The sequence below is a fragment of the Rhinichthys klamathensis genome, unplaced genomic scaffold (genome assembly GCF_029890125.1).
Source record: "Rhinichthys klamathensis goyatoka isolate OS25496 unplaced genomic scaffold, OSU_Roscu_1.1 h1tg000281l_1, whole genome shotgun sequence".
NCBI lineage: Eukaryota > Metazoa > Chordata > Actinopteri > Cypriniformes > Leuciscidae > Rhinichthys > Rhinichthys klamathensis.
Genome location: NW_026606800.1, coordinates 5640935 through 5664822, shown reverse-complemented (window position 1 = coordinate 5664822; position 23888 = coordinate 5640935). Strand labels below are relative to the sequence as shown.

At 39.1% G+C, this 23888-nt stretch overlaps 1 protein-coding gene across 4 annotated transcripts in view; it reads right to left on the bottom strand.

Annotated features, from left to right (window-relative positions):
* The window catches only part of hivep2a (HIVEP zinc finger 2a), an 80231-nt gene that overhangs the window by 55997 nt on the left and 346 nt on the right, over positions 1-23888 (bottom strand). Inside the window, exons 1-2 of one of the 4 annotated variants that reach the window (XM_056269465.1) lie at positions 19126-19506; positions 18600-18677 (exon numbers count right to left, since the gene is read on the bottom strand). The gene's annotated coding sequence lies outside the window, so the exon portion shown is untranslated. Of the gene's footprint in view, positions 1-18599; positions 18678-19125; positions 19507-23888 lie in introns of those variants that run through there. The other 3 variants (XM_056269467.1, XM_056269466.1, XM_056269468.1) reach the window with 3 other exon arrangements.

Sequence of the window (23888 nt, the reverse complement as noted above, 5' to 3'; positions counted from 1 at the left end):
CCTAAATTCAATCTGTTCATCATATAAAGCGATCGTGTCTCTTCAGAAAATTTTAGACTAAATCGCTCGATTCATATGTATTGGTTTTATCGATCTCTTTATGAACTTTTTGAAGTGTCAGTGGTAGTTGTGTAGCTGTCTATGGAGGGATAGAAAGCTCTCAGATTTGATCAAAAAAGAACTTCATTTGTGTTCCGAAGATGAAGACTGTTTTGGAACAACATGAATTTTCATGTTTGGGTGATGCTTATGCATCGAACTCTAGATTTTATAGCAATTTCTCTGTTTTCTGTTTTGCTCTACATGTTTTCATGACTGAATTTAAGCTATTTTCATTCTTTCTAAAACATTTATTAAAAGTCAGATCTTTAAAAAAATATCCATTTTACAATCTATCTATCTATGCTTTTCTTATTCAATTTAAAATTTCATTTTCATTTATTTTATTCTACTTATTCTACTCAAATCCAAATTACAATTCTGCATTGTGTTGGCTACCGTACGTCAACATCAATTCAAATCCAGGAATTTAAATCGAATTTAAAAGGCATTCTCAATTCTGAATGGTGCACAACCCTGTTGTGTGGCAGGTCTAAACTTGGCCCTTGATCCTGGATGAACAGTAGGGCACATTGGACATATTGTTGGACTCTCAAAATATGCTAGGCTGTCCGGTGGATGTCCCTGAAAGACTCTGGAACATTCTAAGAGTAAGTGCATGAGCCACTCATATTCTCTAAATGTAAATCAGCGGTAACAGAAACATATGTCTCTCCACTGTGAATTTTTTTAATAACTATTTTAGACCTTGTCCACATTAATACGTTTTCATTTGAAAACGCATCTTTCACATCTGAGATGGAGCATTTTATACCAAACATATAATGGTGACTGAGTGTGACCTGGACGTATCAGTGAATGGTGAAATCTGTTCTGCCTGTATCATCTCAGTGAGAGTTTATTAGGTTTTACGCATGTAGGTGAATTTTTTTGTTTTCCGACGTTTCAGTGTGGATGTGAAACTTTTGAGCGTAGAGCGTTTTGAAATGAAAACGCCGTTTTCAAATGTATCTGGATTAATGTAGACATATCTTAAAAAAATATCACAAAGATACCACTGTAGTATAAAAATAGAGGTAAAGAACTAAGACCAGTGGTTATAAAAGCTGGCAGGACTGGACAGATGGTTAATAAAGTAAATTTTCTTCAGAGGGACGATTTATTCCAAGGCTAAGCAGAGAGGTTAGTGAACGTGAATAGTTTGCTGGAGAGGACGAATAAATGAATTTCTGTCAATGAGCTGGGCAACAGTATATCTGTCTCTCTGGAAATGTGATCCACTCACGCTGCGGTGGCCTGTCCACAAGGGCCCCCTCCGAGCACCCCCCCCCCCCCCCCCCCAGATGTCACTATCATCCACGGGCATTGCATCGCAATCAGTTAGCAGTTCGAGAACGTCCGTTTGCTCCAGGAAAACCTCAACATGCCGTGACATTGTTTCCTGCAGTGGGAAACAAACGCAACCATCAAATCTGCCTTGTAAGACTTTGTGAAGGAATGACTCAGTTGGGTGTATCTGTGTTAACTCACGTTACATTACCATATCACGGCCAGGTCATGACACTTAACGTTCCAGTTGTAAACTACACAAATGTTCCTCTCCTGAGGGGTTATTATGTTGCAGCCCGTTTCCAGTCAGATATTTGTAAGCTGGTGCCATGCCATGAGCTTGTTAACATCTATTGTAAACCTCTCTGCTTTTGGGAAAAGAAATGACTCATTGAGGCTTTCAGCAATTACTCCAACAATCAACAAGACCTGTTCGTTTACAAAGAACGTTGTACTAGAAAACATCTTGAATTGATCTCTCATAGAGAGATTCTGACAGGCTAATCACGCACAACAAAGACAAGATGCCAACTATACAATAACTTCAAAAACATGTTTAATGCAAAAAGGTTTATGTTAGCTGAAAATAATTTTTTTTTACATTAGTAGTTTATCAGTCAATTATAAAACGATAAAACAATCCAAAGAGATTTCAGTGCAGTTTTTGCAGGAACAGTGACTCCTGATACTGATATCTTTTTTTTTTAATATATATTTATCAATTAATCTATTTTAATATATTGTCACTGTACTAAATCCAAAGCCAGTATAATTTGATAATTATTACCTTTTGCAACCTTTTGATTAGCAGCTCAGATTTGACAGAACTGGCATAGAATTTCCCAGGTTAATGACAGCAGCAGTTTCCCCTCAAGCTGCCTCATATCTCCAAAAGGAACATAAGCTTGTACTTTCTTCTTGACACTAGCACTCATCTTCAACTATAGGATGGGACTGAAAAGAGCCTCCCTCTCCAACATTCAACATGAAATATGCATCCAATTATATAACGCATTATATAATGCATCCAAAACGTACTGTGCCATGCTGTGTGCTAATTAAGCCATGCACAGCAAACACAACAGAGAGAGCGAGGAGCTGCTAAATTTAGGTTTCTCCCAGAGCCCATCCGCAGAACGAGAGATACATGAACGGATGCCCATTCGCTCACCCAGATCCGCATCTGACATCACACAGGGGAAAGATCCTGAGCTCGCTGGGGGAGAGAAATACAGACCTACAACAGCCAGGATGCAGAAATAGAGGAGGACAAGTAGGGAGGGAGAGAGAGAGAGATAGAGAGAAAGAGGAAGAGAACATCTATCAAGGTTGCAGCATGTGCTTAAAGCACACTCACAGCCAGATGCGACAATATATTCAGAGATAGAAGGGAAAAAAACTGAGTGTCAGAAGGAAAAAAAACATGATAAAGTGTAGGAGCGGCAGAGAGTGTGAGGGAGGGAGAGGGAGGGAGTAGTAAACAGTAAAGGGGGGAAGGACTAGGGTTGAAAGTGGCCTTGATGCAGCAGAGAAGTGACAGAGAGAGAGAGAGAGAGAGAGAGAGAGAGAGAGAGAGAGAGAGAGAGAGAGAGAGAGAGAGAGAGAGAGAGAGAGAGAGAGAGAGAGAGAGAGAGAGAGAGAGAGAGAGAGAGAGAGAGAGAGAGAGAGAGAGAGAGAGAGAGAGAGAGAGAGAAAAGTGCAGCTGTGTCACTCCTCTGCACACAAATCCAGGGTCTGTCCCACCAGAGGAAATCAATTCACCCCGCCACTGCCAGGGCTTCCAGTGCTGTGTATTTACACAAAGCAGATAGTCTAAGCCAATAAAGTGCTTCCCTCAGCACGATATTTGTAAAATCCAGACAACGATTCTCTTCCATCTACTCAGGCCATGCCAATCCAAGACTGAACATCCGTAAAGAAAGACCAAAATATTTCACACATCAAAATTCAAAGCTCTACATAGTAGGCTAATTGGGAGTTCCCCTCTCAAATGGGAATGAACTGGGTCCCTACAATCCCAAACGGCTTGGGCAGAACACTGTCATACCTATTTAGTGCTAATTAAATTAACACAGTTCAGCTTCCTGTGCCAAGCCCCGGTCTCATTGGGAGCCACATACAGTTGTGGTAAACACAGCAAAGCTTTCTGTGTCCAAAACTTGGACACATCCCTCTCTGGATCTTCAAAACATTACTCACCGTGCTGCAAACTGCCAGCCCGTGACAGTGTTAAATGTTGGCTATGAAACCCTCAGATGGCCGCTGCATATATTTGTGGAAAGGAACCAAAAATGCAACAATCTCTGACAGAAGAATTACAGTGTTGAAATAATAAAATAAAATAATAAAATAAAATACACTTTGCTGTAAAATCATTCCATAATGGTGTGACTACAATAACAAAAATCTATATTTATTGAAGGTTTCTATTATGTACTCATAATTATTAATATATAATTATATTTAAAAAGTTATTATAGTTTTATATACTTTTATAATTGAATTATGTTATGTGAATATTAAATATTTAATTTAAATAAATAAATAAAAAATATTTTTATTTTTTATTTTATTTTATTTGTATTTTTTATTCATAATTCCACAGGTTTCTATTACTAAATCCCTTGCATACTATTCCAAACCTGTATGATTTTTGAAACAAAAGCCAAGAAATGTTTCTTAATTTTTTTTACATGCAGGTTTGTAACAACATGAGGGTGAGTTATCAATAACATAATTTGTATTTTTGGTTGACCTATCCCTTTAAATCATGACCAGAGATATTATTGTTTCAAACAACAGCTTGAGGACAGTCCGTTTAAAAAAAAAAAAAAAAAAAAAACCTGTACAGTACTTCAGGAAGGAGGACCACTGGTGCACAGTATACACCAAACATGGCATGCCACCACAGACCACGTTTCCTCAACGCCATGGAAACCAGCAGCACGGGAGAACGGATGCACTTGCGATTCTTGGATGGGCTGCAGGGCAAAAATTAGAAGGTGAGATAGAAGACTAGCAATGTCAGTTTAACAAGGCTGCCAAACTCACAGATGGGATGAGGAAACAGACAGAATTGAGATAAAGCGAAACCCCCCTCCTGCCACGCTACCGGTATACAGCCCTGCCAAGATCCAGTCCTCCAGGAACAGCGCCTCGAGTCTCACTTAAAATGTTCCTGCTTTGCCACACAATTTGTTTTGGCCAGAGGGTGACTGGAGGGAGAAAGTGAGCAAGGGTTGAGATATTTTGGTTCCATTTAAATGGACATCGTACTAGCAGGTTACAATTTCCAGAGAAAGTAAAGTCACTTTCTTATGTTATTCCTCCAAAGCTTTCAAGGCTAGTAAAGTCTTTTCAGGGAACAGTTAGACGCCTTGTGACTAACACAGTTTTGCATTAGGTCTGCGCACCTGACATTTCAAAGGAACAGAATTTCACAGTGTTTGCACTTGCACGCACAAATGCACACACATGCTCGCACAAGCAGTCAGAAGAGAGCAGATTGTCAGCTCAGGCAGGAAGCTGAGTGTATTCAGAGTGGGTTGCTGGGAGCACCAGAGACCTGACACTGTGGCAGCTCACACTTCCTAAGCCTTCCCAGTACGGTGTGTGCATGTGTGAGCGTGCGTGTGTGCGCGTGCACCAGCAACACCTCCTCTCACTCAACCACCCAACATAACACCACATGTTGAGCAAGGAAAAGCAGACATCACTGACATCTCACTGAGCAGGTGGCTACCCCTGATAGAAGAGGAAACAAAGATCACAAAGTCATCCAGCTAAACGAGTGCGCTTCGCTAAACGACTGTGTAATCTTCCATCCATCTCATGACCACAAAAAAAAAAAAAAAAAAAAAACATTGAGGCTTGGAAAGTGATCAAATACTGATTTTTATCATCAGGTTTTGTGTTTTGAGTGACCATACAATTAAAATAAAATAGCATTTGAAATCTGGGCAATAGTCCCAAACTCAGAGGCATGACCACTGACTGCCCATGAACGATTTAATGACCATCTGATGCATATTGCACAATGAAAAAAAAGCAATAACAATGAAAATAGCACGAGAGAAAAAAATAATAATAATAAATGATTTCAGAAATAAAGATTCATCATATACACAAATGTTCAAAGGTTTGGGGTTTAGATTATTTTAATGTTTTTGACTATTATGTCTCTTATGCTAACCAAGACTGCATTTATTTAAACAGAATATTACTACAATTTAAAATAAATTCTTTCTATTTGAATAAATGTTCAATTTAAATTTATAATTGTGATGACAAAGCTGAATTGTCAGCATCTTTACTTCAGTCTTTAGTGTCATGTGATCCTTTAGAAATCATTCTAACATGCTGATTTGGTGCTCATGAAATGTATTATTATTATCAATGTTGAAAACATTATGCTTTATATTTCTTGTGGGAACTGATACAATTTTTTGACGAAGAGAAAAGTTCAAAATAACAGCATTTATTTGAAATAGAAAGCCTTTACTCTCAATTTTGATCAATTTAATGCATCATTGCTGAATAAAAGTATTAATTTAGTCATTTAAAAAAAAAAGAGGAATGGGTACTACTGACCCTCAACATTTTGCAGCACCTAAAAAAAACTGTGCTTTAAAATGGCCAGAATAAAGCTGCAATGAAGACCTGACTTTATGGCACAGTCAAAAGTCTGGCAACAGGAGACAAGGCTGGCATAATGAAACAAACCATGCTAATGGGGTCAGTTGTGAAGATGACCAGATGGATTAAACAAAAGTAAAAACACTCAAATAATGATACCACAGGTCTATTTTATCTCATCACAAACTTCACACATCTGGTAAGACATCTAATAATGTTTTTTTTTTTTTTTTTTTTGGCTGTCAGCGTAATAATATCTCTGTTTGCAATGCTTCCTGTCACCAGACAAGCTGGTTGAACATGTCGCTCAAGCAAAAATAAAGCCACCGTTTCTTCCACCGCATGAAGAAACATTCACAGCCAAAAGTGTTTAAAAAAGCATGACATGAAGCGTAGTTACCCCCCTCACTCGTCTTATTCAAGACTCCCTTGCTTGCTCAGTGGGCTCTCAAAGCAGAGCATGTTTCGACACACGTCAAGTTGAGGGCTCATCTCTTTTGCTAATATTGTCAGTGTTTTTACTTCTTTTTTTTTCAGAGAGACTGGGATCAATGCTCCTAGGCAGACAGCTCGGGACTTTGAAGCGGCGTGCGCCACACATACTGTACGTTGAGCGGTTGCGTGTTTGGCGGTGCAGGCGGCTGTAAAGCCTCTGAATGCGCTGATCAAGGGATCCGGGCTCAAAGGAGGAGGAGTGGCGGCCCTTCCGTCCCTTCCTCCGTCCTCCTGTGATGAAGAGGAGCTTAACACAAATCAAATGCAAAGACTCAAAGGCATGTACATCAGTAGCCCGCATGCATCTAAATGCCTCAGAAACACGCTGGGCAGCACACCAAAAGTTTTGCTACTTCAGTTTTGTTCAATTTTTCACTCAAAATATACAGCGATTCAGAGCAAGGCCGTAAACATGTCTTAAACATTTTAAGGATTTAAAAATGGATTTAAAGGGTTAGTTCACCCAAAAATGAAAAATCTGTCATTAGTTACTAACCCTCATTTCGATCCAAACCCATAAGACTTTCGTTCATCTCCGGAACATAAATGAAGATCTTTATTTGTGTTCCGAATTCTCATTTTTGGGTGAACTATCCCTTTAAGGTAATAAAGAAAAAGAAATAACAACAGCAAAAGAACTACAAACAGTTTGAACTTGAAATAATATTTTTATTTTAAAACATGCACACATTCACTCTTAATCGTATGCTTAATGTGCTAAAAAGAGCCCTGTTAATGCTTTTCGTCTCTTCACATTATGTTATGAATTAATGAATCACATAAATGATATATTTTCATTTCAAAACAGTGAAATTTTACAAAAACGCAGAGTAGTGTTGCATCACTGTATACTGTTGGTCATTTAAACATTTCTATAAAACAGTTGTTGAATATTAAATATTTAGCTACTTACATCTTACCTCGCATTCTTGCACCGTTAAAACTGAAGCATCATGCTGTAATTCATATTCGGCTTCTATGAACAGTAAATCCCGCCTTCTTCAAATTGATTGACCATCTCAGTCATTTTGATATTGACGAGTGTTAGACCACTGAGGCAGACCAGCCTAAAAATGTAACTTTTGAATCTTTTCGTCAAACAGAGCGATGCATGATGGATTTGAGGGGGACAATTTGGCCATATTATGTGTATGGTGTCTAGGGTCGTTACAGCCCTGATTTAGAGTACATACAAATATATGAAATGTCATAACGTTTTTGTCTAGCTAGAGACAAATATCAAGTTAATTTGTGAGGCACATTAGAAAAACCCAATCCCATGATGCTGTTGTTTCCAACATCTCTCTCCAACTTGTCTGGAGGGACTGTTTTGGTGGAAAAAGAAATTCTGTGACAGAGACGTCAGGTGAGTAATAAGTCGAGGGTTCTGTCAGCACTTTGCTAGCTTTGATTCATAACGTCTGTAACTCCCTGCCTCAACGGTGTGAGATATAGTAAGAGTGTCCTTAGCCAGAACCAAAATCCAACCTCATCAGGTATAAAACAAGGCTGTATCCCAATACAATGGCTAAGAAATAACAGCAAGAGGATATTATACATCAAGACTAAAAGTAGCCCTCTCTGTATACATACTCAATAATATCAGAGAAATGTTAACACATACAGTAAATTAATTTACTGGCCTTTAAAACCTAATCACAACCAAATCAACTGATATACCCAAAATAACCGGCATTTTGAGTATTAGTAAAGGTGACTTACTAAAGGTGTATTTCCAAGGCAGTGATACATAGATCTGTACTACCTGTAATCACCTTTCATGTACAGGGAGAACAAAGAGCTTTAATATGTGTCTCCGCTCGCATGCCCTAATTAAACTTTGGCTTCTATTAATCCCAGCAGTAAATTGGAGCAAGGGAAAGATTTAGCAGGCTATTCATCACCAGACTACGTGAAGATGGCAGTTTTAATAAAAACATTCCAAGCAGTCTATTGGGTAGTCCAGAGTCCAGAGTTTTCTTATTTAGCCAGGAAGAACAACAAATTATAGGAGGCCATGTCATGACAAAATGTCTCATTAGGAAACAAAATGAACACTCCTGAGTATATAAAATGTTGGCAATCCTGCATGGATCAGTCAAAAGCTACGAGGAGGGCAAGATAGGAATTATTAATTTAACACAGATCTAGATTCATGGTTGTCCTCCATCACAAATGCCTAAAGATCAGAACCACATATACTGGACATCCAGAAATGTTCTTTTCTGTCTCTCACCTCGTAAAACTTCATTAACGTAATTAAACCCATTGATGGATAACAGATGTCCAATTGTGGTCAACCAATGTGTGTGGGTTTTTTTTTCTTTTTTTCAATGGCTATTGAAAAAATAGGGTGGCTCATTTCTAATACTGTACGATTACAATAAAAAAGGGTTAATTTAGCGATTCCAGTTCCGATTCCTCTTAATTCTGTCTCCTTGATAACATTAACAATTATTTTAGTACTTTTAAGCTATAATTAATTGGAAATGTTGAGATAATTCAAATATTTTAAAAATTATAGCTTAAAAGGACTTTTCTTTAGAGGTGGCATAAATGCAATAATTGGCCTCAAATATATTCAATTCAATTCACATTTATTTGTATAGCGCTTTTAACAATACATATTGTTTCAAAGCAGCTTTACAGAAAATGAAATCATTTCAATTTGATGTTGTTGTTGGTTATCAGATTCGGTTTATCTCACACAAACCTAGGAATTTGGTTTGACGCAGAATTAAGTAACAGCTTCTTGATTCCCATGTGAGCTGTTGTTAGTCTCCTGACAAACATCTTAGGTGCACTCTTGGCTGCATCTTCCGCTGAAGAGACAACCGCCGCTAATTAATCGCAAGCACCCTTCCTGATTGCAGAGAGGCTGAGGCTGAGTCCGCCACTCATTTATGTCAATAGAAGCACACTGTCCAGCCTTTGCTCTGTTTAATAAGCACTTCAATGTACTGCTATCAAGTGTGAAGGACAGCTGCTGAGGAACAGCGTGGGACTGCTAATGACAGAATGTTGGATTATTGACCTGGGAAGTTGAGCCAACAGGCCAGTGTCGGAGGTGCTCCATTCCCAGCAGGGCACTTATCGTGCGGGTAGGGGGGTGGCCTACCCCCTCATCACCAGCCAAATCCTCCATATGCAAGAGTGTTTGATGACAGATGACATACATTATGGGATTACCTGCCTTATACCACACAATGGGGAAAATACTCCACGTCTACTTATAAGTAGGTCACCTTCAAAAAGAGGAGATAGATGAGATTGCTGTTGCACCAGTGAACAAATATCGAGAATATATGATAGAGATAGGAAGTAAATCTTATTATGAAGACTGACAAAATGAGCAAAACAATGACTAGATAGTGTGCAGATACTAAAAACAGACAAAAAGGCAAACAATTACCCCTGAATGCAGGATTAAATCCCTGTCCATAGCATTGGTCCTTTTTAGTTTTAGTTTTAGTTTTTGTCTTTAAATCTAGTCAAAATAAATGATTATAATATGACAAAAATATTGACTAGATTGTTTAAATCTAGTCCATATTTGTATCATATTATAATAATTTATTTTACACTAAAAGTGTTAAAAGTGTCAGTGTTGTTATTTTTAACTAAAAATATCAAAAATTATTTTCCTTCATTGAAATAAAGGCAACTAACTGAAATACCAAAATTACTAAAACTAAAACTTAAATATAAATAAAAGAAATTAAGGCTAGAAGTTGTGTTAAAAAAAATAATAATAATAAAAACAACAAAAGCACATAACAAAATTACAAAAAAAACTTGTGGTGTAAAATAAAATTAAACTGAAAAATGGAAATATAAAAATAAAAGCTAAATTCAAATGATTAACAAATACTATAATAGTATATAAATAATATTAAAATAACACTGCTTCAAATAAAAAAAAGAAAAGAAAAATAATGCTTTAGTTTACAAAAAAAAAATGTAAACAAAATATTAAAATATATATACCGGTATATATATATTTTAACAAATGAAACATTGGTGCAGTTAATATCTAGTATTTTTTATATTTTTTGAAAACAATAGGTTAAATTGTTTAATTAAAATGTGCAGTTTTTATGTCTTCGTTATCATTGACAAAACAAAAAAAAATTAACGACATTGATCTATACTGAAATCTTTCTTCATTACTCCGTTGCACTGATTGCAACACCACCACCCCCTCGCTACACCCTCATCCCGTCGCAGTGAGAGTGGGGCGAGAGCAGCTCTTTTCGGCATGCGGGTGGCACGTGGGTGTGCTGAAAGTGAGGCGGGGAGGGAGGAAAGCGCTACTTTTTGCTCGGTGCTCAACGCAGCTGCCACCTCACCAACTCAACAAACAGCCTCTGCCAACCAATCCTACCGAGCTCAGCTCACCACCTGCTCAACAAGCACCACAGGAAAATAGAGAGTGAAAACAGAGCTCTCCTTGAATAACCCCCAATCAGGGTTTCCTATTTTCTCCAGCTTTCTGACAAACCACTGCCAAAAAGTCATTATAATGAGCAATAATAACAGTCGATGAATGTATTAGCCAGTAATATGATAATACATAAACTTATTCCTACATCCAGGAATATGTGATCAACAACAACAAAAATTGAGAAAAGGGTAAAAACTAAAAAAGCCTGGGATCTTAAAGTAAACCAACTGTGTTCATGACGTGAGAAATACAATTTTCCTTGACCTTTTGACATATAAGAGGTATTTTTACCATTACAATATCTTGCATATTTACAACAACATCCTCATTATATTATATGGATAATGTTTTCAAAACATTTTCTCATGTGCAATAGCGAGTGGGCGTTGATACTTTTTTCAATTCAATGACGTTAGCCAATCATAACAGTGACCGGATACTGAAACCCTCAAAAAGGGTTTATTCCAGACAGAGGGTCAGAATGAGGGTTGAAAAATAATTTTTCCAGATATGTATTTGTATTTGATGCGCAACAACAAACTTTATTAACATTATAAGTGAACCTCAATGGAAATATTCAAATAAAATAAAAAAATCCATATATTTAAAACTGAATGTGTGAAGAAATAAAACAATTATCTTACGGTCTCTGATTTCATTGCCATCTGGTGCTATCATCATCCTTCTAGTAATCTGCATACTGGGTATTAGTAATGTAATGATGTTAGTAATCTAATGACGGATTTTCATGCAAATTAGCGACGCATTCTGCTGGTCATCTGCAGATGCTGGGTTACTAGATTAAGCATGATTAAAATAGAGGATTAAGTCAAAGAGGTGTCATATAAGTGCTTCTTTGTCCGCCTTTGACTCCACACACATCCGGGGAGAGATAGCAGTGCACAGGGGAGTCTGCGAGATAGGGAGATATGCATCACTAGAACCCGGGGTTCAACTCGTGAAACTGCCGCAAATGTAATGGGTCTCTTACTGTGATGCAATACCACGCCAGAAACAGCATCGCCATCTGACCTTATCGAGACAGCTGAGCGCCCGCACACGCACTTGCATGTGGCAACCGAGTGGGCATGAAAACCACAGGCCCGGCTTCATCTCCAGCACGCATCCCTCCACCTCTGCAGAAGCTCACGCATGCACCTTGTCAAACAGGAAGCGTGCTCCGTTGCAGCTGTGCAGCTTTTGGACGGTGTGCGATTTGCATTGACAAAGAGAAGGAAACGAAAGGAGGGCGTATTTCAGCTCTCTGCCAGCACGCCGAATATAGTGTGCGGCGCGGTGTGTGGGAGAGCAAGGCAGGACAGTTCCTGCTCACTCTCTCGCTGCTTTCCATGTGCTTTGCCTACGGACACACGCCGCTCGCCTTGTCTCTGCCCGGCTACAGGAAACAGCAGCGCGCACGCTTGTTGTCCAATCCTGGGCTATTCAAATTCAAATGCTCTGTTATCTGGAAGTGGCATGAGGAAGAATAGAACAACTGAGGGGCTGTGCGGTGCTGAATGTCTACTGTACAGCCTGGCAGTAAAACAGGGCCCAAAATACAGTTATTTAAAGGGATAGTCCTAGGGATAGAAAATTCTGTCATCATTCACGCACACTCATGTCATCCTGTATAATTGTCTGTCTTCACTGCAACACAAAAGGCATTTTAATCATTTATAAATATTCTTTCAATACAGTAAAGGTGAATGGGGTCCAGAATTTGAACAATCATAAAAGTGGTCCATACGACAAATGCGCTACATAACAAGTAAAGCAATACAATTTGTGTGAAGAGCTATTTGAAAATTGTTATTAACTGAAAAAACTTCACATCTGCCCAAGATTATGCAAGACTTTATGAGAGAAAAATCACTGAACAAACGATTCATTAACAAACGATTCGTTTGAATCAAATCTTTTTCAATTGATTGGTTTATCCAGATCCCAAAACCAGATTCGTTCATGAATCAGACTTTCTTACTCACTATCTCAATAATCAATTTGTAGCAGACCCACTGGATTGGAAGAAAGATCAGTGAATAACAATTTAAATTTCAGTCCCATAGACTCTAGACTCTCTAATATAGTACACAAGTTGTATGGACTACATTTATGATATTTTCTGATAGTTATGGTCCTTTGTCGAAGCTTGAAAGCTCCTCATTCCTTTCAGTTGAAAAGAGAGTGACCAAGACATTAGTAAAAAAAAAAATCTCCTTTTGCAGTCCATGGAAGACATAAGCCATAGAGGTTTGGAACGACATGAGGGTGAATAAATGATGACAGAATTTTCATTTTTGGGTAACAACTCCGTTAACCTATTTTCCGACCCACAGACACTGTATCTAATGTAACATTGTCTGTTAGAGAAAGGTGCGCTCCATACGTGGTTACTCGTAAACGGTTTAGGTGAATGAGACTGTATGTGTGTGATCGTTGATGCGTACGTACAAGTTTCCGTGTGTCTTTGAATAACTGTATGTGTGTGTGGGTGGGTGGGTGCTCTATTTCTGATCAGATGAAACACCTGCACTTACTATTGTTCTGCTTGGGAAAGATGAGACTGGTTTTGGTCCCTGTGCGGCATGTGCTTCATTCTTTACATGTGTATGTGTGTGTAGAACCTTTCGCCGATACACTGTTGTCATTTTTTACTGTTACCTAATTAGTCAGCAAAGAGCTCATGTAATCTAGTGACACTTCTAGCAGCATAATAAATTCTTAATGTACTGAATCAATACAGACAGATCAATCAGAGCAAGGGTTGAGGGTCAAGCGTCTCCCCACCGTGCTGAAATTCACTCGAAGGAAGATGTACTGTATCATTCATCCTTTCTCTGTCTGTTCCTCTCTCTTCTAAGCTCCACTAATACAGCTTCTCTATCCATCTGATTCCATCAAGGACAAAGCACAGTTCTGGTAGGTTCCCATAGTAACAAAGTATGTGTTTCTGCTTTAGGGGGCTTTTGTGCATTGTCTTCATCGGGATTCACACAAAAGCGGCGGGCTGACCAATAGCTCTCGTTTTCCTCAACCTCGAGCCGTCGGCGTGACCTGGAACCCCTGCTGTTGTTCATATCATAAACAGTCATCTCAGTGTTGTATATCAAGGAGGTTTGTGTTCTTCTGATGAGCAAGATCCACCATTAGCATATTACATGCAACTGCTGACAGGGAAATATTCGTATAATCATCATGCATAGTGTTTTTGCCATGCTGTGTGTTTTACTAAGTCAATCGCTCATAGACCACCTCCTCCACTTAAGGGCTAATGGACGACTAAATGTATCAAGGAAGGATTTAAGTAATATCAGATAGCATAAAGGAACTGTAAACAGGCAGTGCATCTGGGTAAATTATGCTGTACTACCATCACACTACGTCTGATTTATGGAGTTTATTTCATAGTGCATACTCAAAAAAGCATATTTTTAAAAGAAATTTAAGGTTTGATACTAGCTGGGCTCAAATCGACAGCATTGGTGCCATCATGTTTTGTGTACCAGAAAAATGTATGTCCATGATAAAATGTATTATCTTAAAAAAGCAAGAATATGAGTTCTTGTGAGGCATAAGTAAAACCAAAATCGCAATAATCTGCAATTTAATCAAATAAATTGTTTTGTTTAGGGCTGCGCAATAAATCATTTTAGCATCGATATTGCGATGTGCGCATCCGTGATTGTCGCATCGCAGTATGTGCGATGTCAAGTGAATCGTAGTTGATCTGTGATCCGTACGGACCAGGCACGTGATTATCGGATTAATTGCAAAGTTTAACCATCATAGAGTGAAAGTTTATCATTTGCACGTGTTTTAGGATCTGTCAGTTTAAACATTCAAGCGATTTTAAGCCATTCGAGCACAAGAAGATGCGAAAGAGAACTCATTTCGAGCTTGCACCCCATTTTCTGTGCACACACACTTCTCACCCACCTCTGTTTGAGCTTGAACAGACACATACAAGCACAACACTGTTAAAATACCAGCCTCGGCAAGCATACTAGTAAACACAGTCACATATGGCTTATGTGAACAGAAAACAATTGAAAAATAAAATGTATACGTATCATTGTATTGGATTTGTGCATTAGCTTTTAAAGTGACAGCAGCCTAATATACCCGCTGCTGACTGTGTCATTTTTGTAGCTTTAACAAAGATTAATTATATTTTATTTATACAGTGCAGACAGTGCAGTGTTATTTGCATTTGATTATTCAAATTCTGTAACTGGATACTGTTAGACTTGACCTGAAAAACATAAAGCACTGTATTTTTGTTCTATTGTCTTTATCTAATGCTTGTAGTTTGTTTATTTTCAGATTCACTCCCCTACAAAATCACCTCAATCATTCTAAAATGATTAATTCTTTCCAAATAAAGCTATTCAAGTCATCTGTTTTCATATTGAAATTTACGTATGTCACAGAAAATATAAATATCGCAATGTCAGTTTTTTCCAGTTTCGTGCAGCCCTAAAATGTATGCACCCCAAATTGTGCAGCCCAACATGGAAGTAAACAGGGAATATTCCTTAAAATACAGAAAATTGCATTTTAAGAATCTGAAACTTGAAACTTGGCTTGCAAATGTTTTTGCACAGATTTGAACAGTCAGTCACTCTCAGAGTCACTCTCCATGCACGATTTCATTCAGTTGTTTATTGCTTTCTCCCTGTTTGGGAGAGAATGTACATTTGACGACTATTCAGAGAGATTTTAAACAGCTTGCGCTCTGAGTTGGCAGCAATCAGAGGCTTAACATTAAAGAACTGTAAGACAGGAAGCATGTCTCTCTCCAGAGGACTGTGGTCATTGCATTGGCAGCTTTGACCTTTTTGCCTGGGATGTAAGATGCCTGACCTGACAGCCCCTTAATAGGGTGAAAAGTGTCATGCACTATAGGGACAAACATCTACTTATACACACACAGGTCAGGAAATGCCCTGACCATGACCATTTTATGAACGATATAATCCATAACAAAAATCCTCCATCGCCAGCCACATTGAGCTGGAAAGCTGAGAAGGTGAGAAGCATTACTCAGTCCTGACTTATTGCTGTTATTACTGGACTGTTGCTGACCTTAGTGAATGACATCATGTTCGTGCTGGTTAAAAGTTCAACCGGTATTCATGGGTGGCAATAATGTCACAAAAAATGTGATATAAAAAACATTTTAGGCATTTTCAAAATGCATTATTTACTACACCAAAAGTCATTTTAGTAACACACTAAAATGCCAAAGACAACGTGCTGATGACAATAATGGGCTGAATAATGGGTCAGAATTTCATCATAAAACACCGGAGATAATATTAGTTATATCATTAAATGTACAGTGTGCTGTAAATTTGAAATGAAAAGACTACATATAAATATTGTCAATAAAAACATCTTTCTATTGAGATGTCCTGGGGCTTCACACAAAACAAACATACAGTGTGACCAGAGTAGTCTGATTCACACAACCAAATGACTCTACGAGTCGGTACTTTTTAGTGAATCAGAAAAATACAGCATGACCAATGTGGCCTGAATCCCGAAACAAATTAATCACTTGAGCCGGTTAATCACTTGAGTTCAAAAAGACAAGTTACTGACTTGTCACATCGTTATCTATAGGACGCAGCTGATTGGTTCCTGCCATATCAGCAGCCAATGAGCTGCATACTCAACCTTCAAATACTTGGGTAGCATTTGCCTTAGCAGTGCAGTGCGCTTTCAAAAACCCTCCGCCTTCCCCAGCTCCATCTGTATAGATCTGCTGCGGGTAATTCATGTACACTATATTGTACAGCAGCACAGCAGCATGTCTTACTTGCTCACAGCGGCGTGTCGTGTATGTATTGGCAGTAGCAAGTCCTGTACTTGCTCTGCCGCAGCAGCAGCAGCAATAACCTACAGCAGCAATAAAAGCAGCAGCGGCAGTGTAGCAGATCTATTCCGCCAAGACCAAACATACAACATTGTCATACCCATTACCATGCCAATCACTCCGAGAGTTGTCATGACAGACATAGAATCAAAGAGCTCAGGAGATCTGTATCAATATCTACACTACAGGTAGTCATACTCAGCATACCAATGTTCAAGTTAACATATTATCTGGCATGATGATTCACTTCAACAGGTTGCATTTTAGAGCATAAAAAGTATTTTCCATACACAAAAGCACCAATACCAAAGTTCCACTCATCACCTTTATCATTTTGACCCAAATATAACCCAACCCCTCACTCAAAGAGGATTGGCAGAATGACCTTTTGACCTCTTAATGCCCACCACGCTCACGCTCCCTGAGGTAAACAAGGGTAAGAGCATTTGCCACTCAGAAGAGGACATATGAATGCCTTACTGTCGTACAGCTGTCTCTCTTCCAGAGGCAGCATGTTTTTCCAATTAGCACAGCGAATGATAACCAGAGGGCCCTTTGCCGTCAACTCAAATCAGCAAAAAGCATCACAACACTTCTAGCGAATTGGAGTCAAGAACAATCAAATGGCATTTAACCCACAGTGATACACATCAGCATGACAAAACCTCTCAGCCTATCGATCAAACTATTTAAAATTGTTGCTCAACATAACCTGAACTTTACAGACTAAACACAAACAGAAAAGTCCAACGGCTTGCCTTTTCCACCGCCTCGAGCAAACTGTGGTTACATCACTGGATTGCTTCAGGCATGGATCAACATTCGCCACCCACAATACTCCGGTTCAGACAGACACAACAGTTCACACTACCTACGGCCCGGTGCTAACCACGAGCTTCACACCGACAAACACACACTATAACAGACATGACTTCACCACACCCTGAATCAACCAACACACGTTCAATTTACCTTTATACACACTCTTGTACAATTTGCTCAGTGAAGCTGGTGCCTCAATTTTGTTGATCCACTGACAGGCTTGTGTGTTGCCTGATGGTTATCAACATTTTATACATCTATTTTTATGGTGCAAATTATGTACAGTCACAAACAGCTCTTTGTATACAGAGCATATGGTCGAGGGAGACTGAAAGAAAGAAAAACAGAAGAGGTCTGGCCTACACAAAGAGTGGCACACAACAGGACAAATACAGTCTATCAGGCCTACCTCAAAAACCTCCGCTAAAACAATCCATGCACTGAAGATGACTAAATTCAAGAATATATTAGAAAATGCATTCTACTTTTACTATTTTCAGTTCCTCTTTCAGATTCTAGTCCAACTAATTCATTCTCTGTTATCTTAAACTCATCCCTGAAAAAGTTGAATACAGGTTCATCAAAAGTGACTGAAAATAATGAGAGCCGAGAAATACTTCCTAAATCAGTCTGTTGCGATGATATTCATCATTCTTATAATGAATAATTAGCCCAACTCAATTACCTGCATATTAATTATTCAGTCCTATTAACAAAGCTCGGAAACTGCAGTTTAAAAAAGTGTGATAGGTTTCAAGTCATACACCCTTACACAAGCGTTTCAGGGGATGCTTTACCAAATACACAGAAACTGATGACGTCGCCACTTTATGAACTTCTGATTGATACAGCTATGAGCATAGCATAAACACCTGTGCTAATTTATGCAAATCGACATGTTTGTTGGCACAGTCTTAAACATAACATATCTCAAACATACTGTACCCAGTGTTTGGTTTTCTTCTCCTGACGGTCCCGGGAATCTAATCCAGGTACACACCCTCCTCACACACCCTGTTCAGAAATAGATAATGTCATTAGTGCATGCAAAACTGTTTTTTATTAAAGTACACACACACATACCGACAAAAAATATGTACAGCAATATTCATTATGCCATGTCATCTCTAGTGCATAAGTTATCAATAATCAAGTAAGATATTTTGTATTTTAACACTACACATTATCAGCAAAGGTATGACAGTGGGTTAAAAACTTGTTCCCGTAAGCCACTAAACTTGTGCGAATGTGTCCATCATGGGTCAGATCCCCTGCCAATGCCCGCTAGCCAGCTGTCACTTCATCCAGACTCCATATAGGAGTTAAAAACAAGCAGCAAAGCAGCACAAAACCACGATCCACAACACAACCAGCTTTTCTTTACTTTTATTCTCATTTTTTTCCACCGCTCCTATCTACCTATCTACTATCTCCCCCTGCCCAGGTCAGTTGCTCACCCGACATGGCATGGCATCCTTCAGATCCTCAAGGGCTCCAAACCTCCTTCCTCTCTGCTGTGGCAATCGTGCAAGCTCGTACAATCACCATTCGCTCACTTTCTGTGCGAGAAGCTATTTCCCTACCGCTGTCTGCAGCCTTCTCGCTCTCCCTCACTCCCTGTCTCTCTCTCTCTCTCTCTCTCTCTCTCTCTCTCCCTCCTCCTCTTTCGCACACTCTTTGGTTGCTCCCACTCTTGCTACCTTCACTTGCTCAGAGAAAGGAGCAAAAGAGTGAAAAAAACGATCAAGTTTCTTCGGCGTAAGCAGCTACACTCTGATTGGCCGGACGGTCCGGAGGAGGCGTCAACCACGGCGAAGGCACACGGGCAATGGCTGCAGGCATTAAAATAGGTCTCGCCTTGCCCTGGTGGTGCTGCTCAAAACGAAAGAAAAGAAGGGCAGGAGAGTGAGCGCGAGCAAGAGACTACCTCTTTTTCAAAGCAGGAAGGAGGGGAGGCCGTGAGTATTTCCTGTTGTGTGCAGCTGAAGCGAGCGAGGACGTCACGTGAAGCATTCTCACTCTGGCGGGGTGTCAACACAGACGCCGGCTCATCTCGACACTCTCAAGACGACCTCGGGATTACAACACACATATGCAGATTCTTCCCAGCATCCTTACCAGATTCAATTTAACACTGCAATGCGAGTTAGAGGGCTAGATCTAGTGTTTTAATACTGCCATGAAATAGTGAGTATTGGCTGTATGTATGCTGTACTAACTGTTAAAACCACATTAAAAGAAGCGCATCCACACATCACTCATCTCTGATTGCCCTCGATAAGGAATCGGCCCCCAAGTACGTGGCCACCCCAGATTGCTATCTTACTTCTTAACCTTGTATTTTCAACAAGAAATGCAATTATGTAACCTAAGGCAACAGGTGGAAAAGCACAGCCCAGATGCAGGCATCCATTCTGTCACACTGTGTAAGCGGTGATACGCCTCAACTGTTTCCTTCCATACCAGCACCATGAGAACAAATCCTTCCCCTCATCATGCAAACAGAAAACAACAGTGGCTCACTGCACAATTCAGCATTTAACCACAACTGGTGCATGCCAGTTTTCTTGTAGCTCAAACAACCCCAAGGTCATGAGTTCACTTCAAGCGATTAAATGTAGGCCTACCTTAAATTAGGGGTGTAACAATACATTTATGTCAGGATTTGGTTCGATACATGATACTGATCTCAAACAAAGCCAAAATAGAGTTAAAAATGGATATATTTTTCGTATAATTAAGAAATATGATAACAGTTAACAAAAAGTACTGGTGATTAAAATGGTAAATTTGGTATTTTATCAGGAATATAATAGGTTTGGCCGTTTTCCTTCTCCCCCAAGAACAGGACAATGGTGACTCCAGAATTGAAATATTTATGATTCTGCTTAGCTAACAATACAGAATTATGTTAGACAAATATGCTTACACTCTGTCCCAAATATTGTATTTTACTAAATAATGTATTTTATTTTTCATTTATTCATATATTTATTCATATATTCATATCTGCTAAATTGTAAATACAATTAAAGTGTGCAGTTTGTTCCTTCAAAATGGTATGAGCTCTAAAAGACATGAAAGCAGTGCCCTCTGTAACAATTGACACTGCTGTGGTTTGAGTAAGTGTAGAAGAGTGACCTTTACCTTCCTAAAATTGTGCTGATGGTTCTCTGCATTTAATGCATTTAATGGCACAGAGGAACAGGCCGTCACAAAGAACGCTTATTCAAATTTGGCACTTAAGAATTTGAAGCCTATGAATATGCTTCTCTGCTTCCAGGAACCCATTTGTTTATGTTGGGATTACGGAATGAAAGCCATTTCTAGAGGTGAATCATAAATGTGTGCGTGTATGCGTGTGTTTAAAGTGAGAACATAAAGGTGGGTCACTTTACCTTTAAAAGTGACTTTCCAACAGAAACAATTACAAACAAATTGCCAGAAAGCCTAGATGTGTCAAAGCTCAACATGGAATCAATGTGATTGATTCTGTTGTGGAAAAAATGCGTAAGGACATTTGTCAAACCTCCAACTCTGTCTGTTGCTTCTTGATGGATAGAACCCAGGTGATGGAAAACAAAATGATGTTTATGTATCATATGTCAGTGTCAGGAAGAGATACTGTGGGTGTGTTTATGCATTTACCCTGGACATATATATCAAGCCAGAGCAAAGGGCATTGGCTCATCTGTTTGGCATAGTCAAATAAACTAATTTGCCTGATGGGCTGTAAATACTTAGCTACACCCTTGACCCAGCTTTACTTCTGCGCTTGCTATGATGCTGATGATTCTCGCTGTTACATAACCTTACTGCCTATGCCTTTAATATGTGTGTATGTGTATAACTATTTTATAATTGTATATAAATACACACACATGCATGTATAAGACATATTTGCATGTATATACAGTATATATATTTATATATAATTTATATTACATATAAATATAATATTTTATATATAAATAACAATTTTTTCTTAAATATATACATGCATGTGTGTGTATTTATACTAAATAATTATAGTAGCTACACACACATATGTTATGTAAACACAAACTTTTATTTTGGATGCGATTAATCGCGATTAATCGTTGCCCAGCACACATATATGAATAAGGACATATATACATGTGTGCGTGTGTGTGTATGTACATGTACGTACGTATGAGTGTATAATATATATATATATATATATATATATATATATATATATATACACTCACCGGCCACTTTATTAGGTACACCTGTCCAACTGCTCGTTAACACTTAATTTCTAAGCAGCCAATCACATGGCGGCAACTCAGTGCATTTAGGCATGTAGACATGGTCAAGACAATCTCCTGCAGTTCAAACCGAGCATCAGTATGGGGAAGAAAGTTGATTTGAGTGACTTTGAACGTGGCATGATTGTTGGTGCCAGAAGGGCTGGTCTGAGTATTTCAGAAACTGCTAATCTACTGGGATTTTCACGCACAACCATCTCTAGGGTTTACAGAGAATGGTCCGAAAAAGAAAAAACATCCAGTGAGCGGCAGTTCTGTGGGCGGAAATGCCTTGTTGATGCCAGAGGTCAGAGGAGAATGGCCAGACTGGTTCGAGCTGATAGAAGGGCAACAGTGACTGAAATAACCACTCGTTACAACCGAGGTATGCAGCAAAGCATTTGTGAAGCCACAACACGCACAACCTTGAGGCGGATGGGCTACAACAGCAGAAGACTCCACTGGGTACCACTCATCTCCACTACAAATAGGAAAAAGAGGCTACAATTTGCAAGAGCTCACCAAAATTGAACAGTTGAAGACTGGAAAAATGTTGCCTGGTCTGATGAGTCTCGATTTCTGTTGAGACATTCAGATGTTAGAGTCAGAATTTGGCGTAAACAGAATGAGAACATGGAACCATCATGCCTTGTTACCACTGTGCAGGCTGGTGGTGGTGGTGTAATGGTGTGGGGGATGTTTTCCTGGCACACTTTAGGCCCCTTAGTGCCAATTGGGCATCGTTTAAATGCCACGGCCTACCTGAGCATTGTTTCTGACCATGTCCATCCCTTTATGGCCACCATGTACCCATCCTCTGATGGCTACTTCCACCATGTCACAAAGCTCTAATCATTTCAAATTGGTTTCTTGAACATGACAATGAGTTCACTGTACTAAAATGGCCTCCACAGTCACCAGATCTCAACCCAATAGAGCATCTTTGGGATGTGGTGGAACGGGAGATTCGCATCATGGATGTGCAGCCGACAAATCTGCGGCAACTGTGTGATGCCATCATGTCAATATGGACCAAACTCCCTGAGGAATGCTTCCAGCACCTTGTTGAATCTATGCCACGAAGAATTGAGGCAGTTCTGAAGGCAAAAGGGGGTCCAACCCGTTACTAGCATGGGGTACCTAATAAAGTGGCCGGTGAGTGTATATATATATATATATGAAGACTTCAGATGCAAAAGCCTCTAAGTCCGTCTAAAATCTTTGTTTAATATTAACATTTTTATCAGGCTCCTATGTATAGGTTTCTACCCAAGTACCGGCATTTCTGAATGGGCTGAGTCTGGGATTTAGTGAGTTTGAAGTGAAAGTATTTGATGAGCGTATACTATGTTCAATTCAAATTTCAATTCAAATTTATTTGTATAGCGCTTTTCACAATACATATTGTTTCAAAGCAGCTTTACAGAAAGTGCATTTCAGAAATGTACATAAAAAAATACAGTTAGTTAATCATGTATATGTGCGGAGAGCATTCACTCAATATTATTATCTCATTTTTGACAGAGGTGGCTTTTAGAGGCTTTTGCATCGGAGGTCTTCTCTTCATATATACTTTAGCATCCCTTTAATTATTTAACTTCTCTAATTACATGTAAATTAAAGACATTGTATGTAATGTAGTAGGCTAATTGTTCTATCATATCACAACATGGTCCTTTATAGCAAGTGCAACCTGACTTCAGCAACAATCGCACATCGAGAGTCTCCCTAAAAGGGCCCTTCACTGACTGCGAGCGCGTCATGGAACATTCCCGGAACGAGCCAAAGTCCCACCCACCTTCTCTTCTGCTCATACACATACACGCGCACTGGCGGTGTGTACATGAAAATACAGATCACAACATTACCCATGCTGAAAAAACCAACGCTCTACAACAACACAAACAGCACAGACCCTTCAACATTAATGACAGTCGCTCTTAGGATAGAGATT